Below are 25,464 nucleotides of genomic sequence, written 5' to 3' on the forward strand. Positions count from 1 at the left end.
AGGACACTTAACACCCATGACAGCAGAACTGCCTTTATCTTGTTCACTATTACATCCCCAATGTCTGTCACGTCTGGTACATAGTAAGGGTTTAAAAACTACCAGATCAATGAATGTGGAATGATTTTTTGCTTATGTCTGACTCTACTCCCTATGCATTCTTTTTAATTCCTACTTTGAGTTAGACATCTTAACAGCTAAGAAAATGGTTAACCCAAATAAATCCTAACAGGTATTTGTAAAACCTGCAACTCTAAGATCTGTGCATGTTTCCCCCTCAAACTCCTATTTAGATCATAGCTGTGTTTCTCATTCTATAAAGGATAAAAACATGCCTTTGAGCATGGTACTGTCAACTGAAAGTAAGCAGTTGATGAAGCCTTTTATGTGTGCTTCTGAACTTCAAGGCCAAGAAAATTAGAAACAACATTTCTCTGACTCCCTTGCAGCTATATTTTGGGATGTCAATTATATTCTATCAGGAAGATTCCCTTGTGTGAGATTTGGAAGGTGGATATGGGGAGACAGCTAGCTTGCTATTGCCATTGCTGCTAAACAACACTGTAGATGGGTGTTTGAACAGAACCCACATTCCAGTAGTTCCAGCTTCTAGTCACCAATGTCATGGGCACTCAAAGGCTATTTGGCATCTAGCCTCTTGATACAGCTGTCATGCTCTGCCCTTGAAATCTAGTGTCCTGTGGTAGTATTTAACTTCTGTTTCTTTCTTTCTTCTAATGAATTTTGTAAGTTCTCACTGCCTTGTTTTTAACCCCTTTCTGCTCAAATTACCTAGAGATGTTTCTGTTTCCTGAATTGAAACCTAAATGACACACCTTCATAAATGATATACCTAACTTTTTATGATGGCAGGAGGAAATTATATGTAAATGCAGTTATTTTGGAAACATAAGTTTGTGATTAATAAGAAATTGAAAGGAATTCGAATAAAGGGTGAAAGAATTATAGGTTTTGTGTGTGTGTGTGTGTTTCATGAGTAGGGGAAGGGAGATATTGGGAAGAATGAATTTAACAAAAGGATAGCTGATGACTGGGAAAAGAGAAAGATGAGCAGAGAGCCCTAGGGTTCTGCAGGGGAACAGGAGAACTGAGTTGAGCTTAATAGAAGAATTTTTAACAACTTGATCCAGCAATTGTTTGCATGTGTAGAGTCCTTTAGAAGTTTCAGTACTCTCATTTATGTTGAAAGGAAATTATATGTAATGTTACTCTATTTGATCCTTACAGTGATTGATGTTATGAGCCAAGGTTTTGCAGAACCTGTTAGGGATTTTCTTATGAGGAGGGAAAGCTATGCTCAGGGAATTTAAGAGACTTACTCAAAGTTGCTAATAAGTGGCTGGATCAGAACCTTGATTAGAAATTTCAGTGTTCTTCTCCAAGCTGCTAGCTATGGAAATTACTTTTGGTCTAAAAATGAGGGGGAATTAAGAAATGCAGGCTGTCAAGGATGAAAGACATGTTGCTTTAAATCTGGACAAGACTCTCTGGCCCAGTGAGAGTGATCTGTGCCTTTCTCAAGAGCAGGAGATTGTTTTCTTTGTTCTTCCTCAGTCACTGGTCCCAGAGAAATAGAATAGGAGTAACCTGGCAGTACATCTGAGGAATAAATGGATCCAGTCTCTATGCTAGATAGGTAAAACATGGTGTTTTATACTTTTGTCTTGATGTGTTCATAATGTGGTAAAGTAACTTGTATGCTGAAAAGTCTGAGTTCTGATTAATCATCATAGGGAAAGGCACTGGGGCTACATGAGAGGCTAAGTTTGGGTAGAAAATCACATTAAGGATACCTTTTGATGGCTCTTGTGACCTGTGGTGGAATGCCTTGGTTGTAGAATGCCCTAGTGTTCCGCACAGTCCCCTCACAACTCCCACACTTCCTGTCTCCTCCTCAGTCCTACTTTAAGGGGTCGATAGGCATGGGGCTTGCCTTGGGGGAACAGAGAGAGCTGTCTCTACCAGTGTAGTGCAAAATACAAACAGCTGCTCTAAAGTGGTATGAGAGCAGGACAGATGGAGAACAAGCCATCTAAGGAAAACAAAAGAAGTTGACTTTATTTATTTTTTCTGCCTGAAGAACACTTCGGGTGAAAAAAAGACAAGTCTCTGTCCCGCGGGTGGTTGGCATGATGATAAACACAAATGCATCTGAGCCTGACAGTGGCATTGTGGGAAAGAGGAAAAACTTCCCTTTTTCCTCCCTCCCTCCTTTCCTTCTCTGCTTTTTATTTGAAGTATATAATGCTGTCTATGATTTAGGGCTATAGGCTCACACTTTTTCAGATCTATGTTACCATGACACACCCACCACCAATATACCCAACATCCTCCACTACAGACCATTGAACTACCTCTCCACTTTTTTCCCAGCCCCGCCCTTCCCTCTGTAGTAACCTCAATTCTGCCATCCATTATATTTCTAGGGTTTCTTTGGTTTAGCTTTGTCTGTTCTTTATTTTGTTTCTCTATATTCTATATATGAGTGAAATCATCTATTAGTCTTTCTCCTTCTGATTTATTTCACTTAGCATAATTCCCTCCAGTTCCATCTGTATTGTTGCAAATGGCAAGATTTCATCTCTTTTTGCAGATGAGTCATATTCTATTATGTACATATACACAATAGATGCACATATACATATATGCATGTATTATGTATGTATACATGGGCATTTAGAGTGTTTCTATAACTTGGTTATTGTAAATTGTGTTGCAGTGAGCATGAGAGTGCATATATTCGCTTGAATTAGTGTTTTCACATTCCTTGGGTAAATATCTAGGAATGGAATTGCTAGATCATATAGCAAATCTGTTTTTAGTATTTTGAGAAATGTCCATACTGTTTTCCCTGTTTTCCCACCTGCAGCATACAAGGTTTCCTTTTTCTCTACACCCTTGAGAACATTTATTGTTTTGGGATTTTTGATATGGACCATACTCACAGGTGTGTGGTTTTGATCTGCATCTCCCTGATGATAAGTGATGTTAAACTTTGAAAAAAGTTTTCTTAGGGAGACTATAGGGCTTCCCTCTTGGCCAGGTATTGTGGCATTTGCCCTCAGTTTGCTTCTGTCTCAGCAAATGCAGCCATTGTTACTCTAGAGTTGGCTGGGCTTCCAGTTGCCCTAGGCAACAGAGAAAATGCTAGAAGAAAGAAGGAAAGGAGGAACTCACCTGTGTGCAACCCCCTGCCAGGATGCAGGCTCTAAAGGAGGTCAAAGAGTGGGCAGGGAATCTAGGAACTAAGAATTGCTGTCTGTGAATATGTATGTGTAGAAATATTTAAAACACTGATAGGTGACTCCAGAAAAAATAGTTCAAAGCTCATGACAGCACATTGGAAACCCATCAAAATATATCCTTAGTGTTTTTCCTGCAGCTTTATTGAGTTATAATTAAAACAAAATTTGTATATACCTAAGACACCTCATGTCTTAGGTAACATGATGATTCGATGTACGTGTACCTTACAAAGTAATTACCACAATCAGGATAATGACTACATGTGATAAACCCCTGGGCTAACACTGACAGATGGCCATGGCGTGCTCTGAGCTGGGGGTAAAAAGAGGCAAGGAGAGGTCCCACCCCCCACAATTTCTGAGATTTGTTTTGTAAAGGTGGGAAGGGAACATTATATGATTCACCTTCATGAATGGTTCTGATGAATGTTCTTCTCTTAACTGTTTTTTTGTACATGCCAAACTGCCTGTATAGAATACAAAGTTTTCTCCTGCAATTGCCCCTCCTCCGCCACTCCCTCCCCTACTCCCACCCACCCACTTCCCCACCATCACCCTTCTCACTCTCCAGGACAGTATTAGAAATGTATTTTCAAGGGAAGGAAGGAAAGGAAGCTGTCAAGCAAGCTTAAAAACCATGACAGCTTAAAAACCAGATGCTTTCTGATTCCTTACTCTAAACCTGGGTGTGTGTAGGGGGGATGAAAGTTGGCTGGGATTGTTATCACAATTTTCCAAATGAGAAAAAGGTCAGAGAAGTTACATGATTTGCCCAATTCAGCCACTATACATGGCAGAGCCCTCATGTGAACCGAGACTGTCAAAATCAGGGTTCCTAGCTTTTGCAAGGTCCCAGGCTGCCTTTTTGCAAGGGAACTTGTAGATGGTTTTACACACCTGCCTTTGCCAGTTGAGGCAACTGTTACCTTTGATTTCCCTTGATTCTCAGACATGACAGCCAGCCTAGATGACAGACAGCCGTGTCACCTCACTTTGCACTCAAGGGTCATGCCCAGCTGAGGGTTGAGCACACCAGCTGATCCAGAAGTGACTACAAGCCAGAGTCCCAGAGGCTGGCTTTGTAGTGATCATGTGGGCAGGTAAGGCAGTGTCACTGCCTATCATCAGCAGGCCTAGTTCTGCTTCCACCTTTACCTGCCCATGAATGCCGAGGCCTTGCTTCCCCTTCAGTTGAAAGATTTTCAAAGGTCTATGGCTCAACTGGTCTTTGAACTTCCTTCTAGTTCTAGGATCCCCTCTCAGAGCACATCTGACTGAAGATCAGCAGAGGGCAGTTCAGGTGAAAATGCTTTAAGATCTTGCTTTAAATCCTTCCACAACTCATTCTTTTAAAATGAATTGAGGGCCTCCCTGGTGGTGCAAGAGGTTAAGACGCAACATATGAAGCTGTCCACAGCCACTGCAGCCCGAGTTCAATCCCCAGCTGGCCAGGGAGATACCCACATGGCACAGCAGACCTCTCCTGTCTCGCCCCCTGCTCCCCTCAGCAGTGTACTTCGGTCAATCTGCCTGTTCTGCTCCCCACTCTGTCTCTGGTGAATCCTCTCACCCCCCACACCTCTGGCCTGTACCCCAGCTCTTGTATAAATAAATAAATAATGTCCCAGATCAGACTCAATTTACCAATGTGTGTGTTGGGGAGGGGGAATGGAAGAATGAAGCTTGCTTACACCATTTCTTTAAAGCTCCATTAAGAAAAAAAGGTAACTTTGGACAAGAGGGGCTTTTTCTGAGCATAAAGTGGATTGGTGCATTTGTTTTGCCAGTGTGTGTGTGTGCATATAGAGCAAAATGTCTCACTCAAGGAGTATAAAAAATAAGAGTTTACCTAGAAATTTTTGTTAGAAAAGATATGGATACGATTGATAAATAATACAACCAAGGGAAACCAAGGCAAAAAATTTTGGCATGCATTAGTTAAACTTCATATACATAAATCCATGTTTACACAAGAGATAATTAAGGAGTGTTTTTTGATTTATTGATAATGTTTTTTTTTGTTTTACAGAAAGATTCACAAATACGGAGTCTCTAAATATTAAGATCCTGCTTGGGCCTCCCCGTTGGCGCAGCGGTTGAGTGCTGGGTTGCGAAGCTGCCCGCAGCCTCTGCAGTGCTGGTTCGATTCCCGGCTGCTCCCGGGCCACCAGAGGAGGGTCCCACATGGCGCGTAGACCTCTCCTGCCGCCCGCTGCTCCCCTCAGCAGTGTACTTCGGTCCTTCTGCCTGCTCTGCTCCCCGCTCTGGCTCTGGTGAATTCTCTCACCCTCCCACCCTCCCACCCTCCCACGCTTCTGACTGTACCCAGTGCTTGTATAAACAAACAAACAAACAAACAAATAAATAAATAAATAAATAAATAAATAAATAAATAAATCTTAAAAAAAAAAAAAAGATCCTGCTTAAATTAAGAATATTAAGGGCCTCCCCAGTGGCACAGCGGTTGAACGCTGGGTTGCAAAGCTGCCCGCAGCCTCTGCAGCACTGGTTCGATCCCCAGCCACCAGTGAGGGTCCCACATGGCGCGACAGGCCTCTCCTGTCGTCCGCTGCTCCCCTCAGCAGTGTACTTCGGTCCTTCTGCCTGCTCTGCTCCCTGCTCTGGTTCTGGTGAATTCTCTCACCCTCCCGCGCTTCTGACTGTACCCAGTGCTCGTATAAATAAATAAATTAATTTAAAAAAAAAACCTCTCAAAAAAAAAAAGAATATTTAGATATTGGATTAAGAATATTAAGATCTTTCATGTTACAAGATTTAGGAAACTAAGTTACTGAGATGCTAAAAAGCCAGTGTTAGGTTAATTTGTCTCTATTTAGTCCTTCAATTACCTCTCCTCCACTCTCCTCCCCAAAACTCTCCTTAAGAGTTTTGAGAGAGATGGGGCCTCCTTCGTGGTGCAAGGGGTTAAGTCAGCAAAATGAAGCTATCAGCAGCCTCTGCAGCACGAATTCCATCCCTGGCCAGGGAGCTACCCACATGGCACACCAGACCTCTCCTGATTTACCTGCTGTTCCCCTCAGCAGTGTATTTCAGTTGATCTGCCTGTTCTGTTCCCCTCTCTGTCTCTGGTGAATCCTCTCATCCTCCACACCTCTGGCCTGTGCCCCAGTTCTTGTATGCATAAATAAATAAATCTTTTTTTTTTTAAAAAAAAAGAGGTTTTTTTTTGGGGGGGGGGCAACATCTGTAATTTAATGTTTTTTTTTAAATAATAAATTTTATTTTTATATTCCCCATACAATTGCAGCCCCCCCATTCTGACCCCAATCCCCCCCTCCCGCCCCCCCCCCCAAAAGTGTCTCTGGTTCATAGTTTTTTGTTGATTTTGATTTTCACTTTCTTATAGTTATTCATTTTCCTGGTCCCTTATTTAAGTTTTCTAGATTCCTGCTATGAGTGAGACCATCTGGTATTTTTCTTTTTCAAAAAAAAAAAAGAGAGAGTTTTGAGAGTACAGCAAAAAAAAAAAAAAAAAAAAAAAAACAAAAACCATTGCTTAGGCTTGGTAGATCCATTTGTTGACAAAGAATATGTTTAATCCAGATGATTAAACTTCCTCTGAGGGTTAGTTCTTGGCCTTCCCCGGTTAACCCAGTCTTACTGATAGGCTGAAGTTAAAAGAAACAGTTTAAAGTGGTAGCCACACAGTTATTAAAATTATACTATGATTTTTATATCAAACTAACCTGGATTTATTTTCTTTCCAATTAGTCTGAATGAATGCAATAGTATAGGGGTTAATAAGTTTTCGAAGAAAGAAATTCCAGAGTCAAAGAGTTAGGTGTCTGAGATGCTTTTTACTCACCAGACTTAAAGGTTGCCTTTGAGAGAGAGAGTAGAAAAGGGACTTGCCTTTGGTGAATGTGGCTTTTTTCCCTTCTTCCTTTGAAGGCTATATGTCATTTCCAACTTTTTTTGAAGCCAGTGTAGCTATGTGACACAGTTATGGCCAATGATATTTGAGGGGAAGTCAGTTGGGGTTTGGGGGATGGATTTATTCCTGGGACTGATTCTTACTCCCGATTAAAAAAAAAGAGAGAGATTGGGGTTTGATATGATTGCATGAGGATGTGATCTTGGGGCCACAGCAACAATTTTGTTGTCATGAGATGACTATTTGAGGATGAACATTCAACATTCAGGAATGTCAGAGTGTAAAGATTAAAAGAAACAAAACAGATCTTTATTTTTTTCCACATTTTATTTAAATTTTATTTTTTATATTCCCCATACAATTACAACCCCCTTATTTTGACCCCAAGCCCTCCTTTCCCTGCCCCCCACCTCCCATAGAGTGTCTCTGGTTCATAGTTGTTTGTTGATTTTGATATTTTCTTTCTTATAGTTATTCTTTTTCCTGGTCCCTTATTTAAGTTTTCTAGGTTCCTGCTATGAGTGAGACCATCCGGTATTTTTTTTTTTTCTTTCTGGCTTATTTCACTGAGCATGATCCCTTCCAGCTTCATCCATGTTGCTGCAAATTGCATGTGTTTATCTTTTTTGATTGCTGAGTAATATTCCATGATGTATATGTACCACATCTTCTTGATCCAGTCATCTATTTTTGGGCATTTGGGTTGTTTCCATTGCTTAGCTATTGTAAATAATGCTGCTATAAACATAGGGGTGCAAGTGCCCTTTTGAATTGATGTTTCTGTGTCCTTTGTGTAAATACCTAGGAGTGGAATTGCTGGATCATATGGAAGCTCTATGTTTAGTAGGTCAAGAAATCTCCACACAGCTCTCCATAGTGGTTGGACCAGTTTGCTCTCCCACCAACAGTGCAGGAGAGTTCCTTTTTCTCCACAACCTTGCCAACATTTGCAAAACAGATCTTTAATGGAATCATGGAGCCACTTCCCAACCCTGGAACCATCTGCTCCAGATACATGCGTTAAATACTTAAGCCATTCTTTGTCATATGTTCTGTAACTTTCAGCTATCATATATTCTTACTGACACAACAGGCCTGGCAAAGCAGAGGATTCTTTAACTAGAGCTGCCCCTATTTGACACTTCAATATAAATTAGAAAAAATGTTTCTTCCTTGAAATGGATTTCAAGTCCCACTTACTTCCTATGCCAGGTGCATTATAGAATGCATGGAAGGGCTGCCTCTGCTCAATGCACTGAGGTTGAGATTGCCATTTCTAAATAAGGGGAAAGGAAAATGATTCTACCACTTGTTGACTTAATTTGATTTTGAGTTAAACTGCTAAATTTGGACTCATTACTGCTGTTTATTCTAAACACTAAATTTGTTTTTAACTCCAAATGCAATATTGGATTTTCCATTATATAATAATGCAACTCAAAACACAATTTTGAGAAAATGCTAATTTAGTACAAGATTCTTTTTAATTTTATGCTATTGCAGGTCTGCTAAGAATCTGTTAAAAACGGGCTGACAGGGCCTCCCGGCTTGCACAGCGGGTTGAGTGCCACGCTGTGAAACTGTCTGCAGCCTCTGCAGTGCATGTTCAATTCCCAGCTGGCCAGGGAGAGACCCACATAGCACAGCAGACCTCTCCTGTCTCGCCCACTGCTCCCCTCAGCAGTGTCTTGGGTCTGTCTGCCTATTCTGCTCCCCACTCTGTCTCTACTGAATTCTCTCACCCTCCCACACCTCTGACTGTACCCCAGTTCTTGTATAAATAAATAAATCTTTTTTAAAAAATGGGCTGACAGGGCCTCCCCTGGTGGTACAGCAGTTGAGTGCTGGGCTGCGAAGCTGCCCGCAGCCTCTGCAGCGCCGGTTCGACCCCTGGCCACTGGCGAGGGTCCCACATGGAGCACACACCTCTCCTATCTCGCCCGCTGCTCCCCTCAGCAGTATGTTTCTTCAGTCTGCCTGTTCTGCTCCCCGCTCTGGCTCTGGTAAATACTCTCACCCTCCCGCGCTTCTGACTGTACCCAGTGCTTGTATAAATAAATAAATACATCTTTAAAAAAAAGAATAAAAAAGAAAATGGGCTGACAAAGACAATATGCAAGTGATATATCCACCTGTGATATGAAGTTAACTGTTATGGGGCAGATTATTTAATCTCCTTTGTTTGTATTTAAACTACTAAAGCACTTTTTTTGTGCAGCTAGCACAGTATTATTGACTTTACTTATTGCAAATAAAAAATATACAGATTAAGCCCATGAAGAAATGTTCGTCATATTTATTGTCAGAGAAATGCAAATCAATTCTACAGTGAGATATCACCTCATATCTGGGAGAATGTACCATATCAAAAAGACCATAAACAAGTGTTAGCAAGGAAATGCAATAAAAGGAACCTTGTACACTGTAGGTGGGAATGTAGCCTGGTCCAGCCCCAGGGAAAACAGTATGGAGATGTCTCAAAATATTAGAAATAGATCTGCCACATGATCTAGCCATTCCATTCTTAGATAATTACCCAAAGAATGTAAAAGAAATAATTTAAAGGAATATATGCACTCTTATGTTCATTGCAACACAATTTATAATAACCAAGTTATGGAAACAACCTAAGTGGCCAAAGGCAGGAGAGTGGATTAGGAAGAAGTGGTGTATGTACATAATGGAATATAACTCATTTTAAACGGAGATGAAATCTTGCCATTTGCAACAGTACAGATGGAACTGAAGGAAATTATGCCAAGTGAAATCTATCAGAGGAGAAAGACAAATAGGTGATTTTACCTTGTATGGAATATAAAGAAACAAAACAAAGGAACAGACAAAACTAAACCAAAACAAACCATAGAAATATGACTGCAGAATTGAGGCTACTAAAGGGGGAAGAGACTAGCAAAGTGGGGAGGGGGTTCGATGGCCTACAGTGAAGGATATTGGGTATTTTGGTGGTGGGTGTGTCATGGTAACATAGATCTGAAAAGGTGTGATCCTATGCTTCTAAATCATACAATGTAAACCAGTTACTTCAACAACAACAAGAATAATAATAACGAATGTACAGGTTATGGTGGCTACTAATCCTTGGCTTGCACAGTGTCATTTTCATTGTGTTTAATCAAAATTTCAAGTTATTAAATAACAAGTCAAACTGTTTTTATATGAAAATATCTAATTAATATTATCACAGTAAGACTTATTTTTGTCTGCGTAAATGATAAAATTAATCAACATTAGTACAGTAATATATGCAGGGCAATTTTATCATCTTGACATAAGTCATATAAAATTAAAATGAACCTAAACTTTCCCACTGATTAAATATCATATGTATTACTTTTGGTATTCATTAGTACAAACCCATCTAGAAACAGACATGGGGGCTAATACCATTTGACAAGATTCAGAATAATCTTATATTAGGTGATTATAAAATGTAAACACAGCGATTTTAAAATCTTCTTTGAATTCTTAGATACATTTGAAAACTTTGAAATATTGTCTAAAACATCTGGGCTGACAGCTTAAATAAACAAAACATTTATCACAACTAGATACAGATATGATACAGGCATTAGAACTAGGCAGGGAATATTATGTAATATATGTTATATACTATATATATATTACATGCAATATATGTATTCAGAGGATTCATACTACTCAATTTTAAGATTTACTATGAGGCTGCAGTAATCAAGACAGTATAGAATGAACCAAAGGAAAAACATAGGTTAATGGAATAGGAGGGCTCAAAAATAGATTCACTGAAATATAGTAAACTGATATTTGACAAGTTACATGCAGAAGCAATTCAATATAAAAAGTCTAGTCCTTCCAAAAAATAGTGCTAAGACAACTCAACATATAAATGCAACCAAAAATAGGAAGAATGTCAACATATACTTTGCACTTTATGCAAAAGTTAATACAATTCAATGTAAAATAAAAAGAAAATAAAAATTTGCGTTATCTTGGGTTTAGTGATAAGCGATGGATGTGATAGCAAGAGTATGATCTATAAAAAGAAAAAATTGATACATTAGACTTATTAAAATTAAAAACATTGGCATTGCAAAAAATGATTAAGAGAATAGGGCCTCTCTCGTGGCTTAAGGGGTTAAGCATCAGCACTATGAAGCTGTCAGCAGCTTCTGCAGTGCGGGTTCGACTCCCGTCTGGCCAGGAGAGACCCACATGGTGCAGTGGACCTCTCCTGTCTCACCCGCTGCTCCCCAGTGTGTTTCAGTCAGTCTGCCTGTTCTGTTCCGCACTCAGTCTCTAGTGAATCCTCCTACTCCCACACCTCTGGCCTACACCCCAATTCTTGTATGCATAAATAAATAAATCTTTAAAAAATGATTTAAGAGAATAACAAGGTGTGTCATAGAGTTGGAGAGAATATTCGCATATCACATATTCATTAAAAGGCTTGTAGCCAGAATATAGAGAACTCATAACTCGACAATAAAACAAACAAATTTTATTTTTTAATTAATTCATGATTAAGTCCAAAAGGGCAGTTTGATTATAAAAAAAAAAAAAAGGAAAGGGCGCTTGCACAGACACAGTGAGCAGAAAGAGCTGCCTCTGAAAGGGAAAAGTTTTTTTGAGAGAGTTACCTGCATAGACACTGCTGGGTAATCTTGGGACAAGGACGGCATTTTTGAAAGGGGTGGGATTAAGAAATAGAATCCTGCATAGTCACAGGCAGGCAAGAGGTATTTTGGGATAACCCCATCAGGTATTATCATCACAGTGCACCCACCACCCACTCACTCATATTCCACTATCACAGACCATTGTACTTCCTCTTCTCTTTGCTTATACCCCCCCCCTTGTATTTCAGTTCTGTAGTCAGCTATCAAGGGTTAGTTTTTAATCTTGTCTTTATCTATCAATTTAGTTACTTTATATTTCACGTATTAATGACACCATCTGGTATTTATTTTTCGCCTTCTGAGTAATATCACTTAGAATTATCCCTTTGAGCTCTATTCATGCAATGGCATGAGTTTATCTTTTGCCATCACTGAGGATTATTCCATTGTGTCTATATACCACAACTTCTTGATCCATACATCTGTTTGCTTGTTTCCATAATTTAGCTAGAGTAAATAGTGCTGCAATAAACATGGGAGTGCAAGTTTCCTTTTGAATCAGTGCTTTTTAATTAGGGGGTTAGATGTCTAGGAGTGGAATTACTGGGTCAAGTGGCAGATCCATTTTTAATGTTTCAAGACCCCTCCATACTGCTTTCCATAAGGACTGGGCCAGTTTGCATTCCCACCAGCAAACAAGCCAGCTTTTAAAAAAGACGAGTCTTCCAAAGAAGATATACTAGTGGCAAATAGGTATACATTAATTCTCAATGTAATTAATAATCAGAAAATGCAAAGGAACTATCCTACCTCATGGAGATTAAAAACCACACTACTGGAAGACCACTGGACTAATGAGGAGATCAAAGAAGAAATTAAAAAATTCTTTGAATTGAATGACAAGGAGGACACTAATATCCTAAATGTATGGGATGCAGCAAAAGCAGTAATAAGAGGAAAATATATAGCAATAGAAGCTCACATCAAAAAACAAGAAAGAACTCAAAGAAACAACCTAATCTCGAAGCTCAGAGATCTAGAAAAAGAACAACAAAAAAACCCCAAAACCAGTAGAAGAAAAGAAATAATAAAAACCAAAGCAGAAATAAATGAAATTGAAACTAAAAAAAACAATGCAAAAGATCAATGAAACCAAGAGCTGGTTCTTTGAAAAAATCAATAAAATAGACAAACCCCTAGCCAGGCTCACAAAGGAAAAAAGGGAAAAAGCACAAATAAACAGGATCATAAATGAAAGAGGAGAAATCACAACGGACACAGCAGAAATCAAAAGAATAATCAGTAACTACTATGAACAGTTATATGGAAACAAGTTCAACAATCTAGAGGAGATGGACAAACTCCTACAACTCTACAATCACCCAAAGCTAGATAAAGAAGAAATAGAACACCTAAACAGACCAATTACAAGCAGCGAAATTGAAATAGTAATCAAAAACCTTCCCAAAAAACGAAAGCCCAGGACCTGATGGATTTACAAATGAATTCTACCAAAGATTCAGAGACGAATTAGTGCCTATCCTTCACAAACTCTTCCAAAAAATTGAGAAGGAAGGGACAATACCAAACACGTTCTATGAAGCCAACATTACACTAATACCAAAACCGAATAAGGACAACACAAAAAAGGAAAACTACAGGCCAATTTCCCTAATGAACACTGATGCAAAAATCCTCAATAAAATTTTAGCTATCAGAATCCAACAATGTATCCATAAGATAATTCACCACGACCAAGTAGGATTCATTCCAGGGACACAAGGATGGTTTAACATCAGAAAATCAATCAATGTTATCCAACACATCAACAAAAAGAAATATAAAAACCATATGATAATATCAATAGATGCTGAGAAAGCTTTCGACAAAGTGCAACACCCATTCATGATAAAAGCCCTTGAAATTCTTGGGATACAAGGAACATACCTCAACATCATAAAGGCCATCTATGACAAGCCAACAGCCAGTATCATTCTCAATGGTGAAAAGCTGAAAGCAATTCCATTAAGATCTGGAACAAGACAAGGATGTCCACTCTCACCACTGCTTTTCAATATAATACTGGAAGTCCTAGCCATAGCAATAAGACAAGAGAAAGACATCCAAGGAATCCAAATAGGAAAAGAAGAAGTCAAACTATCACTATTTGCAGATGATATGATAATATACATAGAGAATGCCAAAAACTCCACAGAAAAACTAATTCAACTTATCAATCAATTCAGTAAAGTGGCAGGATACAAAATCAACACGCAAAAGTCAGTAGCCTTCCTATACACAAACAATAAATCTGAAGAAGAAGAAATAAAAAAAAAATCCCTTTTATTATCAAAACAAAAAAAAATCAAATATTTGGGAATAAATCTAACAAAAGAGGTAAAGGACCTATACAAAGAAAACTATAAAACACTGTTAAAAGAAATAGAAGAAGACACAAAGAAATGGAAAGACAGCCCCTGCTCATGGATTGGAAGAATAAACATTATTAAAATGGCCATCCTTCCCCCAAAAGCAATATACAGATTCAATGCTATTCCAATCAAAATTTCAATGTCATTCTTCAAAGAAATAGAACAATTATTGATGAAATTCATATGGAATCACCAAAAACCCCGAATAGCCAAAGCTCTCCTGAAAAAAAAAAGAAGGAGATGGAGGCATCACACTCCCAGACTTCAAACTATACTACAAATCCATAATCATCAAAACTGCATGGTATTGGAACAAGAACAGACATACAGACCAATGGAATCGAATAGAAAATCCAGAAATAAACCCACATATTTATGGTCAACTAATCTTTGACAAAGGAGCAAAGACTATGCATTGGAGCAAAGAAAGTTTGTTCAATAAATGGTGCTGGGAAAACTGGGTTGCTACATGCAAAAGAATGAAGCTTGACCACTACCTCACACCATACACAAAAATCAACTCAAAATGGATTAAAGAACTAGACATAAATCCTGAAACCATAAAATACATAGAAGGAAATATAGGTGAAACACTACGTGATTTGCATATCAAAGACATCTTTACAGACACATCACCCAAAGCAGTGATAGTGAAGGCAAAGATAAACAGCTGGGACTACATCAAATTAAAGAGCTTCTGCACAGCAAAAGAGACAATAAGAAAAACAAAGAGATACCCCACCAACTGGGAGAACATTTTTGCACCCAACACTAATGATAAAGGACTGATCACAAAAATCTGCAAGAGCTGATGAGACTCAACAACAACAAAGAAAATAACCCAGTCAAAAAATGGGCAGAAGAGCTAAAAAGAAACTTCTCTGAAGAGGATATACAAATGGCCAACAGGCATATGAAAAAATGTTCAACATCACTTGTAATCAGGGAAATGCCAATTAAAACTACCATGAGATACCATCTTACACCAGTGAGAATGGCACATATTAAAAAAACTAGCAACAACAAATGTTGGCGAGGTTGTGGAGAAAAAGGAACTCTTCTGCACTGTTGGTGGGAGTGCAAACTGGTCCAATCACTATGGAGAGCTGTGTGGAGATTTCTGGACCTACTAAACATAGAGCTTCCATATGATCCAGCAATTCCACTCCTAGGTATTTACCCAAAGGACACAGAAACATCAATTCCAAAGAACACCTGCACCCCTATGTTTATAGCAGCACTATTTACAATAGCTAAGCTTTGGAAACAGCCCAAATGCCCAAAAATAGATGACTGGATCAAGAAGATGTGGTACATATATACCATGGAATATTACTCAGCATTCAAAAAAGATAAACACATGCCATTTGCAGCAATATGGATGGCGCTGGAAGGGATCATGGTCAGCGAAATAAGCCAAAAAGAAAAAGAAAAATACCGGATGGTCTCACTCATAGCAGGAATCTAGAAAACTTAAATAAGGGATCAGGAAAATGAATAACTATAAGAAAGTGAAAATCAAAATCAACAAAAAACTATGAACCAGAGACACTTTTTGGGGGGTGGGGGCCGGGAGGGGAGGGATTGGGGTCAGAATGGGGCATGTGCAGTTGTATGGGGGAATATAAAAATAAAATTTATTATTTAATAAAAAAAAAAAACATAATAAGGGGCCTCCCTGGTGGCCCAGAGGGTTAAGTGTCAGCACAATGAAGCTATCCGCAGCTACTGCAGCATGAGTTCAATTGCCTGCCAGGGAGGTGACCTACATGGAGCAGCAGACCTCTCCTGCCTCGCCCGCTGCTCCCCTCAGCAGTATATTTCAGTCAGTCTGCCTGTTCTGTTCCCCACTCTGTTTCTGGTGAATCCTCTCGCCCACCCACCCCCCCATTCCCGCTCTCACCTTTGGCCTACACCCCAGTTCTTGTATGCATAAATAAATAAATCTTTTTTTTTAAAATATCATAATAAGAGAACTCTATAAACCTTTTAGAATGTCTAAAAAGAAACTGACGATCCAAATGCTGTTAAGATGTGGTGCCATGAACACCCTGAGTCATTGCTGTGGAAACAGAAAATGGTGCAGCCAGTTTCGCAGTTTCTTTTCAAAGTAAAACATACCCTTACCATATAGCGCAGCCATTCCAGTTCTCGGAAATCACCAAAGGGAAGTGAAAACTTGTGTATACAGAAAACCTGAATAGGAACTTTAGTCATAATCACCAAAAAACCCCCATAATACTGTGAGGCTACTGTGAGGCTACTGTGAGGCTACTGTGAGGCTAGTGTAAAAGCAACGATACACAGTAGCTTTTGTTGGTAAACGTGTTTCAGGGTTTGCAATTCTGAAACTACTTGGCATGTATACTAGGGTAGAACAAATAGTAAACAAATTATTGTTAATGGAGACCAGTTTCTTGCTTTCCCTAGAATGAACCCTGTGTTTCATAATCACAGCGAACAGTATCAGTGTGAGTACTTTGTGTGTGCACACAGACGGAAAACTCAGAAATAAATATAGGGGCCTCCATGGACACCTAGGGGTTAAGTCTCAGTGTTATCACCTCTACAGCCAGCCTGAGTTTCTTCCAGGCTAACCCACATATGGCTCAGCAGACCTTTCCTGTCTCACCCCCTGCTCTCTGAGCAGTGTATTTCGGTAAATCTGCCTCTTCTGCTCCCCACTCTGTTGCTGGTGAGTCCTCTCACCCACTGCACCTCTGACCTACACTTCTACACCTGTAAATCTAAGGTCATTTCAAAACAAAACAAAAAATTTAAACACAGGCTGGCATGTACCAGTTCTTCTATGCAAAAAAAAAAAAAAAATTCAAAAAAAGAAATATAAATGTGTGTGTGTGTGTGTGTGTAAGAGAGAGAGAGAGAGAGAAATGCACACATGAGTGCCAGTTAGTAAATACACATACATTCCCTTGTTTGTCTGCTGAAAGGGCATAGGATCAAGAATACCCCATTGGCCGTGAGCATCCAGATCTTGCTTTCTAGCATTTAAAAATCATCCTACAATAAAAGAAACCAAGGAGCCTGGAAGAAATGGCTGATTCTGTAACAGACAAGAAAAGTACCACATGAATCTAGAGAGTCTTTTAGTGCCACTGTATAAAGAAGTTTTTTTTTTTTTAAGCCTATAGCTGCACTAATAGCTAAAATATATTACAGTCACAGAGTAAGGTTATACAGACACGCATTAAGGGGGAAAAAAAGACACATTTTTGGCAAAGTCCGTAGCAATTCACACACAGGTTTTCTCTGCTTTCTCTCCCAGCCCAGGTGTGCTGTCTTTTCCAGCAGAGCAAATGCAGTGCTTGTGTGTAATGGTTCTCCTAGGGAAGCCCATTTGAGACCCTGAGTCTAAGGCTTTTATCGAGGGCTAGTCATGTAGGCATTCTCTGCCTGGTAACTATGGAAGCTCCAGGCAAGGCTTTCAGAAAGAAGGAACTCAGCCTTGAGAGGGCAGAGCAGTCTTACCAGGATGCAGATCTTTCCATCTCAGTGTGGAGAATTTTTCACAGACCACATTCCTAGGTGTCAAGTCAAGGGCCCTGCATGTAGATCCTTCTCTACATACCAGACCGTGACCTGCTGTACTAACTCTTTCCTGCTCATAGCACATCAAAAAGGCACAGGAGCCAAGTTAAAACCATCCCATGGCCCAGATTAGAACAAATTGAACAACAAAAAATAACTATAGTATTGGATTATCATTCAAAGATTAAAATGGATATCCATGAGTCCACAATGATGTAAATAAGTGAATTAAACAAATAAATAGATGGGGGAGGGGAGCATCATCCTTATATTGTGAAGAATACCAAATAATAAGTATAGTAGGAATGAGGGAAGTTGAAAATCACCATTAGAGCATCACAGTGATTGCTGCTGCAAGCAGCAATTAATAGATAATAGATACATTGATAGATTGATAGATAAAACTACAGAGAAGCTGAATGTGTGCATAGTCTCAAAGCAGCTCACAAAAAATATCTATTAATTATGGTGGTGGTTTATACATGTGTCCACAAATTCTTTGATAAACATGCCTCTAGGAGGTAAAGCCTATTTCCCTTCTTGAGTTTGGGCTGGATTTACTGATGACTACTAACAGATAGAGTGCAGAAAGGAAAAACAGCAACTTTACACTAGACAAAGATGAAGGATGCCAGTTTAAAAATCCAAATTATAAATGATCCAGTGATAAGTCATGCTGATTTCATGTAGTTTTATCTATTAATTTCTTAATAGATTTCTTCTCTCTAGTTTTATCTATTAATTTTAGGGACCCTGCTTGCAGCAGCAATCACTGTGATGCTCTAATGGTGATTTTCAACTTCCCTCATTCCTACTATACTTATTATTTGGTATTCTTCACAATATAAGGATGATACTCCCCCCGGTCTATTTATTTGTTTAATTCACTTATTTATATCAGTGTGGACTCACAGATTTCCATTTTAATCTTTGTTTTTTTTTTAAAGATTTATTTATTTATACAAGAACTGGGGTACAGGTCAGAGGCACAGGAGGGTAGAGAATTCACCAGAGACAGAGTGGGGAACAGAACAGGCAGATGGACCAAAGACACTGCTGAGGGGAGCAGCGGGCGAGGCAGGAGAGGTCTGCCACGCCATGTGGGTTTCTCCCTGGCCAGCTGGGAATTGAACCAGCACTGCAGAGGCTGCGGACAGCTTCACAGCGCTGCGCTCAACCCGTTGCGCCACCGGGGAGGCCCCCATTTTAATCTTTGAATGATAATCCAATGCCATGGTTACTTTTTGTTGTTCAACTTCACTTCTGTGGTATCATTTTTACAAACCCCTACGTTCAGTCTAGTCAAAAGAAAATATCAGAAAAACACAATCCAGAGGTATTCACCAAACTATCTCACCAATACTCTTTAAAATTACCAAAGGCATGAAAAACAAGGAAAGACTGAGAAACTGTCACGGATTGAAGGTCACTTAGATACAACTTAATATAACTTGGCCTCTAGAGTGCATCTTGGGCTCAAAAAAAAAAAGACATTGATGTAAAAACTGGTAACATCTCAAAGAAGACTATGCTTTAGTCCATAGTATTGTACTAATGTTAATTTCACAGTTTCAATCATTGTTCTATGGTATACAACATGTCGACATTAAGGCAAACTGGATAAAAGATATCTGCAAACTCTCTACAAGCAACTCTTCTGTAAATCTAAAGTCATTTCAAAACAAAAAAAAAATTTTTAAACACTTAGGCTGGCATGTACCAGCTGCTAAGTGATGTTAACTTCTCTTGGGTAATTTATTTGATAATCATTCTCAGGGGATGATACTGCTGGGAAATCCCTCTTGTTGCCTCTATTCCAAATAAAAAGTGTTTTTAAGGATGGATGGCTTTAGTGCCAATTATAAACTTGGGAAATTTCATTGCCATTTAAATTAACAGTGTCATGATGGAAAGATAGCAGGTTGACAGTTCTGAAAAGTCGTGCTTTGGGTCAATTTTTGAGCCACTGGGAATAGCTTGTTTTACTTGTCCTATCATTGAAGACTGATTTCTAGAGTTCCAGCGTGATTGGAGAATTGGGTCTGGAGCTTTGGACCAAGGGCAAGATAAACCAACTACACTGGCCCTTGCAGCAGGCCCTAACCCTACTAACCCAGCTATCCATGTCTGTGTTCTTGAAACTGTTTGGAAGTGAGTGACACAAGATGGTGGAATCTAAACCAACACTGAACCCAGAAATATATAAGAATTGGATGGTGTGAAACATGTGGTAAATGTGGACCCTGCCACTGGCCCTGAGCATTCTTGGTATTACCAATTTCAAAAGGGTAAAGCTGGCGAAGGGTAGAGAGGCAACTTTGGAATGTGGGCTAACTGTAATCTGTATTGTATACTTATCTGTGCTTCACTTTGCAATGTTACCTTTCTCATTGGAAAAGAGCTTTGTAGTTTTACAGTGGCTGGCTAAGCTTTTTCTTGCTAGGTGTCTTTTGTAAACCTACAAGTTTTTTTCTTATTATTTATGTTCCTACCTACTCCCAAAAAGGCTCTAAGATGGCTTACTCCCCATTTTTCCTAACCCTAGGCCTTCATTCTCTGGCAGACCATCTGTTCCTCTTCACCATGAAGTCATAGTACTAAATTTGTGACAGTACAATCATTTCCATGGCAACAGGATGTGGTCCTCACCACTGAATCCTGATTTCACTCTGACCAAGATCAAGCTGCAGGAGAAGCACGGTGTATATGTTGACATTTTCTATTCCTTTTAAGTTTAGTTTCTCTCTGAAGAAGTCCCTAGTTCTTGTTCTAAAATCTTATACTCAGCCAGGATATGTTTTTGCATAGTTTACATATGAAGCGTTTGTCCAGTAATTAATTAAATACGCCAGCAAAAAAGAATGCGTTGGGAAAAATCTCACAAACCAAAACACATACACACAGACACACACTCATCCTCTGATGTAAAAACTTACGTAAAAGTGGGACGATTAGCAAATGTGTCTCTAGTTCACGTAGAAGAAAAGGGAACACAGAATCTACTTAAAAGACATAAAATTTCTAAGCAAATATATTTGCTGTGATGAGAAGTGGAGGCAGCTGACCTAGGTCCAACTCAGGAGTTCCCATATCTTATATATCACAAGTCAAACGAAAAAGGGTCTTCCCACATAAACACAGACCATCTGCTCAAAGGAAGATAAACAGATGGACAGCTTTGTTCATATAAATGACCAATACCTGGATATTTTGTCTACTTGTTTTAATCACACAGTCTAATTACACAGTCTTTGGAGAAACTCCTTAAGAACATCATTTGCAGGGCCTCCCTGGTGGCACAAGGGGTTAAGTCTCAGCACTATGAAGCTATCTGCAGCATGAGATCAATCCCCAGCCAGCCAGGGAGGTGACCCACATGGCGCAGCAGACCTCTCCTGTCTTACCCACTTCTCCCCTCAGCAGCATACTTCAGTCTTTCTTTTCTGCTCCCCACTCTGCCTTTGGTGAATCCTCTCACCCTCCCACACCTCTGGCCTACACCCCAGCTCTTCTATGCATAAATAAGTCTTTAAAAATAAAAAAATAACATCATTTCCTATACTGTGGAATTAAACAAAAGGCATGAACTTTTAAAAGAGAAGTAGTTACTGAACTTTCTGAAGAAATATCTGACTGGTGCATGAATTTAGCAATCTTATGGAACAAATGATCAGAACAGTTATGAGCTCTGTTGGACACATGACATTAAATATATATATACACACACATACCATGCTATGCATTATATATGAAAATTATGTTCTATGCATTATATTAATATCATATTTATATATATGTATAAAACACCAAACATACGTTATATAAGTTATACATTATGTTTATGCATAATATGCTATGCAAGCTATGGTACATATTATATGCATTATATGTATATAATAGAGAAAATGTGTAACATGTAAGAATTGATGGTTTTCTGTACTCCCCCAGCTTTTTGGTTGAGTTGATGGGTTCAGTAGGGCTAAGTCACAGGGAGAAAATCATGGGGGGAAAGTCGAGGAATAGAAAGACCTGAAGGAGTTAAAGCTAAGTTTTTAAAAAGAGAAAAAGTTACCTGCAGTGAAACTTTGTAGAAGGGCAGGGGGACAAAGAAAGCAGGGGAGAGTGCAGAGGAGAGCTGAAACTCAAAGAAGAGGGATTTAGACAGCATCTGCTTTGTGGTGTGGGGCTGTGAGGGGTAAATAGAAAAGGAGGACTTAAACAAAGTTCTATTGTTTGTTATGTTATGTGATTCACAACTTTGCCACTTCTTCCAGTGAAGATGCTGTTTTTCAAAGCTCTCTCTTTTGAATGAGAGAAAATGTTCAGCAGGGCACTAAAGGCTAGAAAAGCTCTATTTTGGTTTTACACATATACCTATGCATAGAGTCTGACTCTTGAGGAAAATAAGATAGCGCTGCCACCATCCCTGCCTTCTCTTACCCCAGGAGAAGGGGTAGTGAAGGACTGCTCCCCCGTCAAGGCACAGCTGTGTTCTGGCCAGAGATGGGGGCCTCCAGTGGTCTGGAATGTCTAACTTTAATGAAATTTAATTTTAGCCTGAAAGGATTTAAGAATTTAGTGCATCAAACATGGAAGGGTGGGAAAAGCAGCTATGATTGCTGTAGGGGGCCTACAGCTGAGGCCTAAGACCCAGACTCAGAGGCCTAAGGGAAGGCAAAACCATGTTAAGGACATTATCACAGGCACTTAAAGGATGTGCTCCACGAACAGGAGACTCTGCATCAGGCCTGCTCCAGCCTGACCCTCATCTCCTGAGCCTTGTTACAGACTGTAGTTGCAGCCTGTAAACAGGAAATGCAGAGTCTCTGCATGAGGATGTGGTAATATTGGTGAGTAAGATCTTGCAGGAAGGCCATCACCACTTTTTTTTTATGCATACAAGAGCTGGGGTACAGGCCAGAGGTGTGGAGGGTGAGACGACTCACCAGAGACAGAGTGGGGAACAAAACAGGCAGATTGACCTAAGTACACTACTGAGGGGCTGAAGGTAAGTCAGGAGAGGTCTGCTGTGCCATGTGGGTAGCTCCCTGGCCGGGAATCAAACTTGCTGCAGAGGCTGCGGACATCTTCATAGGTTGCATCTTAACCCCTTGCACCACCGGAGTGGACTCCCATTATCGCTTTTTTTAACCAAAAATTTATTTATATTTGAAAACAAACAGAAAATCTTGGGTTCTGAATTTGCAATACTTCTAAGGTCTCTGGATCAATAGGGCCACAACAGGCAGGAAAGCAAATACCGGTGGGGTGGTGGGGACGGGGGAGGTAATCCAGATCACCTTGCTCAAGAGCATGTCCTAGAACAAGGCAAGCCCTGTTTCAGTCTTGCTCTGGTCTGCATCACCCCACACTGTGAGGTCACCACGGGCAGCCTGGGCTTATTGCTGGGGACCATAGGAACAGTCTCCATCTTTCTCTTCACTGGAAGTCCATCCATGATTTTCCTGAATATTCCATGTTTCCCATCCAGTCAATCACACTTAGAGCAAGTGATGAACTGGCAGCCATTTGCAATGGGACTACTCTTGACACAGAAAGCAATTCTGGAGCTGAATGTCTAAGTTTAAAATTTTTATCTGCAAATGGCCTCCAGTAACACAATTCCATTAACACAATCTCTACCTTGCATCATGAAACGCTTGTGGAAAATTCTCCCTTTGTAATCTATTGGAACCCTTCCCTTTCTGAACTCTTAAGTGCAGAATTGTCCAGATGTCTGGGATGTCTTTAGGCACAACATCTGCTCAGGGTTGTGATGATCTTTGATGTTGGCCTTTGATGTTGGTCTTTCCAGTCAGGCAGTTGACTGAAGGAAGCTGGAGTGCTTTGCATATGTAGTGACCAACAGGACAGAAATGGGAGGTCAGGGCAAGAGTAGAAAGGATCAGCTACTCCCAAGTGTCCTGCATACCATTAGTCCATGAGATGTGCCATGATTTAAAAAGCAGTTCTGGGGGCCACCTTGTTGGCACAAGGGGTTAAGACACAACACTATGTCTTAAGCTATGCGCAGCCACTGCAGGATGAGTTTGATCCCCGGCCAGGGAGGCAACTCACATGGTACAGCAGACCTCTTCTGTCTCACCCACTGCTCTCCTTAGCTGTGTATTTCAGTAGATCTGTGTATTTCAGTAGATCTGCCTGTTCTGTTCCCCACTCTGTCTCTGGTGAATCCTCTCAACCCCCACACCTCTGGCCTGTACGCAGTTTCTTGCATGCACAAATAAATAAAAAGAAAAAAAGAACAAACAATTCTGCAGGCGTGATTCCTCCTACCTTTTCACACCATTGGCTACTCCTTAGGTGGTTCTATCTCAGCAAATGGCATCACTAGGTCTCAGTGCTTGGCCAAGAACCTCAAAGTCATCCTTGAGCCTTTTCCCTCACAACTTTCATCCTCATCACCAAGTTGTCTATTTTGTCTTGTGAATCCAACCACTTAACACTTTCAAACAAGTCCCAGCCCCCAACCTCTCTTTCCTACTACTGCCATAGCTTTCCAGCCTACCCCACTCACTAACCTCATTCCATCTCTGAGGTTGTTGTCTCTTCCTTCCAATGATTCAATCTCATTTCTGCCTCCGAATATTTGTGCTCGCCATACCTTCTTGCCTGACACACTTTCCTCAGAACTTAAACAGATCTTGCTGCCTCATTTTTCTTCTCAGAGAAGTCTTCCCTGTCTATCCTACCTAAAATGATACCTCCGGTCCCATCACTTTACCCTGCTAAACTTTGCTTCACACTACCAATAACTCCCTGAACTAACATCAGTTTGGGTTTACCCATAAGTCTGTCTCAGTTTCATGAGAGGATTTGTTCACCCTTTTTTTCCCAAGTCATGCTAAGATGCTTGGTTCATGTAGGAACTTGATATTTATTCAATAAATGAATTAATGCTTCCAATTGCATTTCTCCATATTCCTTCTAAATTAAATATCTAGAGGTGGAGTATCTGGATTATAAACATGTGCATTTTCAACTGGACAAGATATTTTCATATACCTTATATTTAGGTATGCACTAAGTGCCTAAACCAGTTCACACTTCCACCAGCAGTCCATAAGACTTCTCTTGTTTCCATATGACTAATAACTTGGTATTATAAGGTTTAAATTATTTTTGCAATTTTATGGATGTTTTACTTTTCTCTGATTACTAGAGAGGTAAAGTTAATATTTTGAGCATATTTTCTTTTATTTACTTTCCTATTAGATTCTCTCATTTATAAAGTTACTTTATAGTGTCTGAATATTAATTATTTTAATAAATTCAATTGTTTGATGTGTATGTTATAATTACCTTCTCCCAAATTATGACTTTCCTTTGAATATTATGTGATATTTTGTCAAACAAAAGTACTAAATTTGGAGTATTCAATTTTTTTAAGACTTTTCCTTTATAATTTCAGCTTTTGATGTCACATTCAAATAATCCTTCCCTCCCCAAGATCAGAAATGTTTTCACCTATAATTTCTCCTAATAGTTGTAAAATTTCTGTATTGTTCCAGATTTACATCTTTAGTTCATCTGGATGAAGCTGGAAGTTTCTGAGGCCTCTGAACAACTTATCTACAATAATGCTTGAGGTCATCGTAACCCTCTTCTGGTATTCTAAAAGTTTCCTGATAAACTCAAACTGGCAAAGCTACTTCATATCCCACACTGCCAGCTGTCCTTCAAGC

Source organism: Talpa europaea (genome assembly GCF_964194135.1).
Source record: "Talpa europaea genome assembly, chromosome: 12".
NCBI lineage: Eukaryota > Metazoa > Chordata > Mammalia > Eulipotyphla > Talpidae > Talpa > Talpa europaea.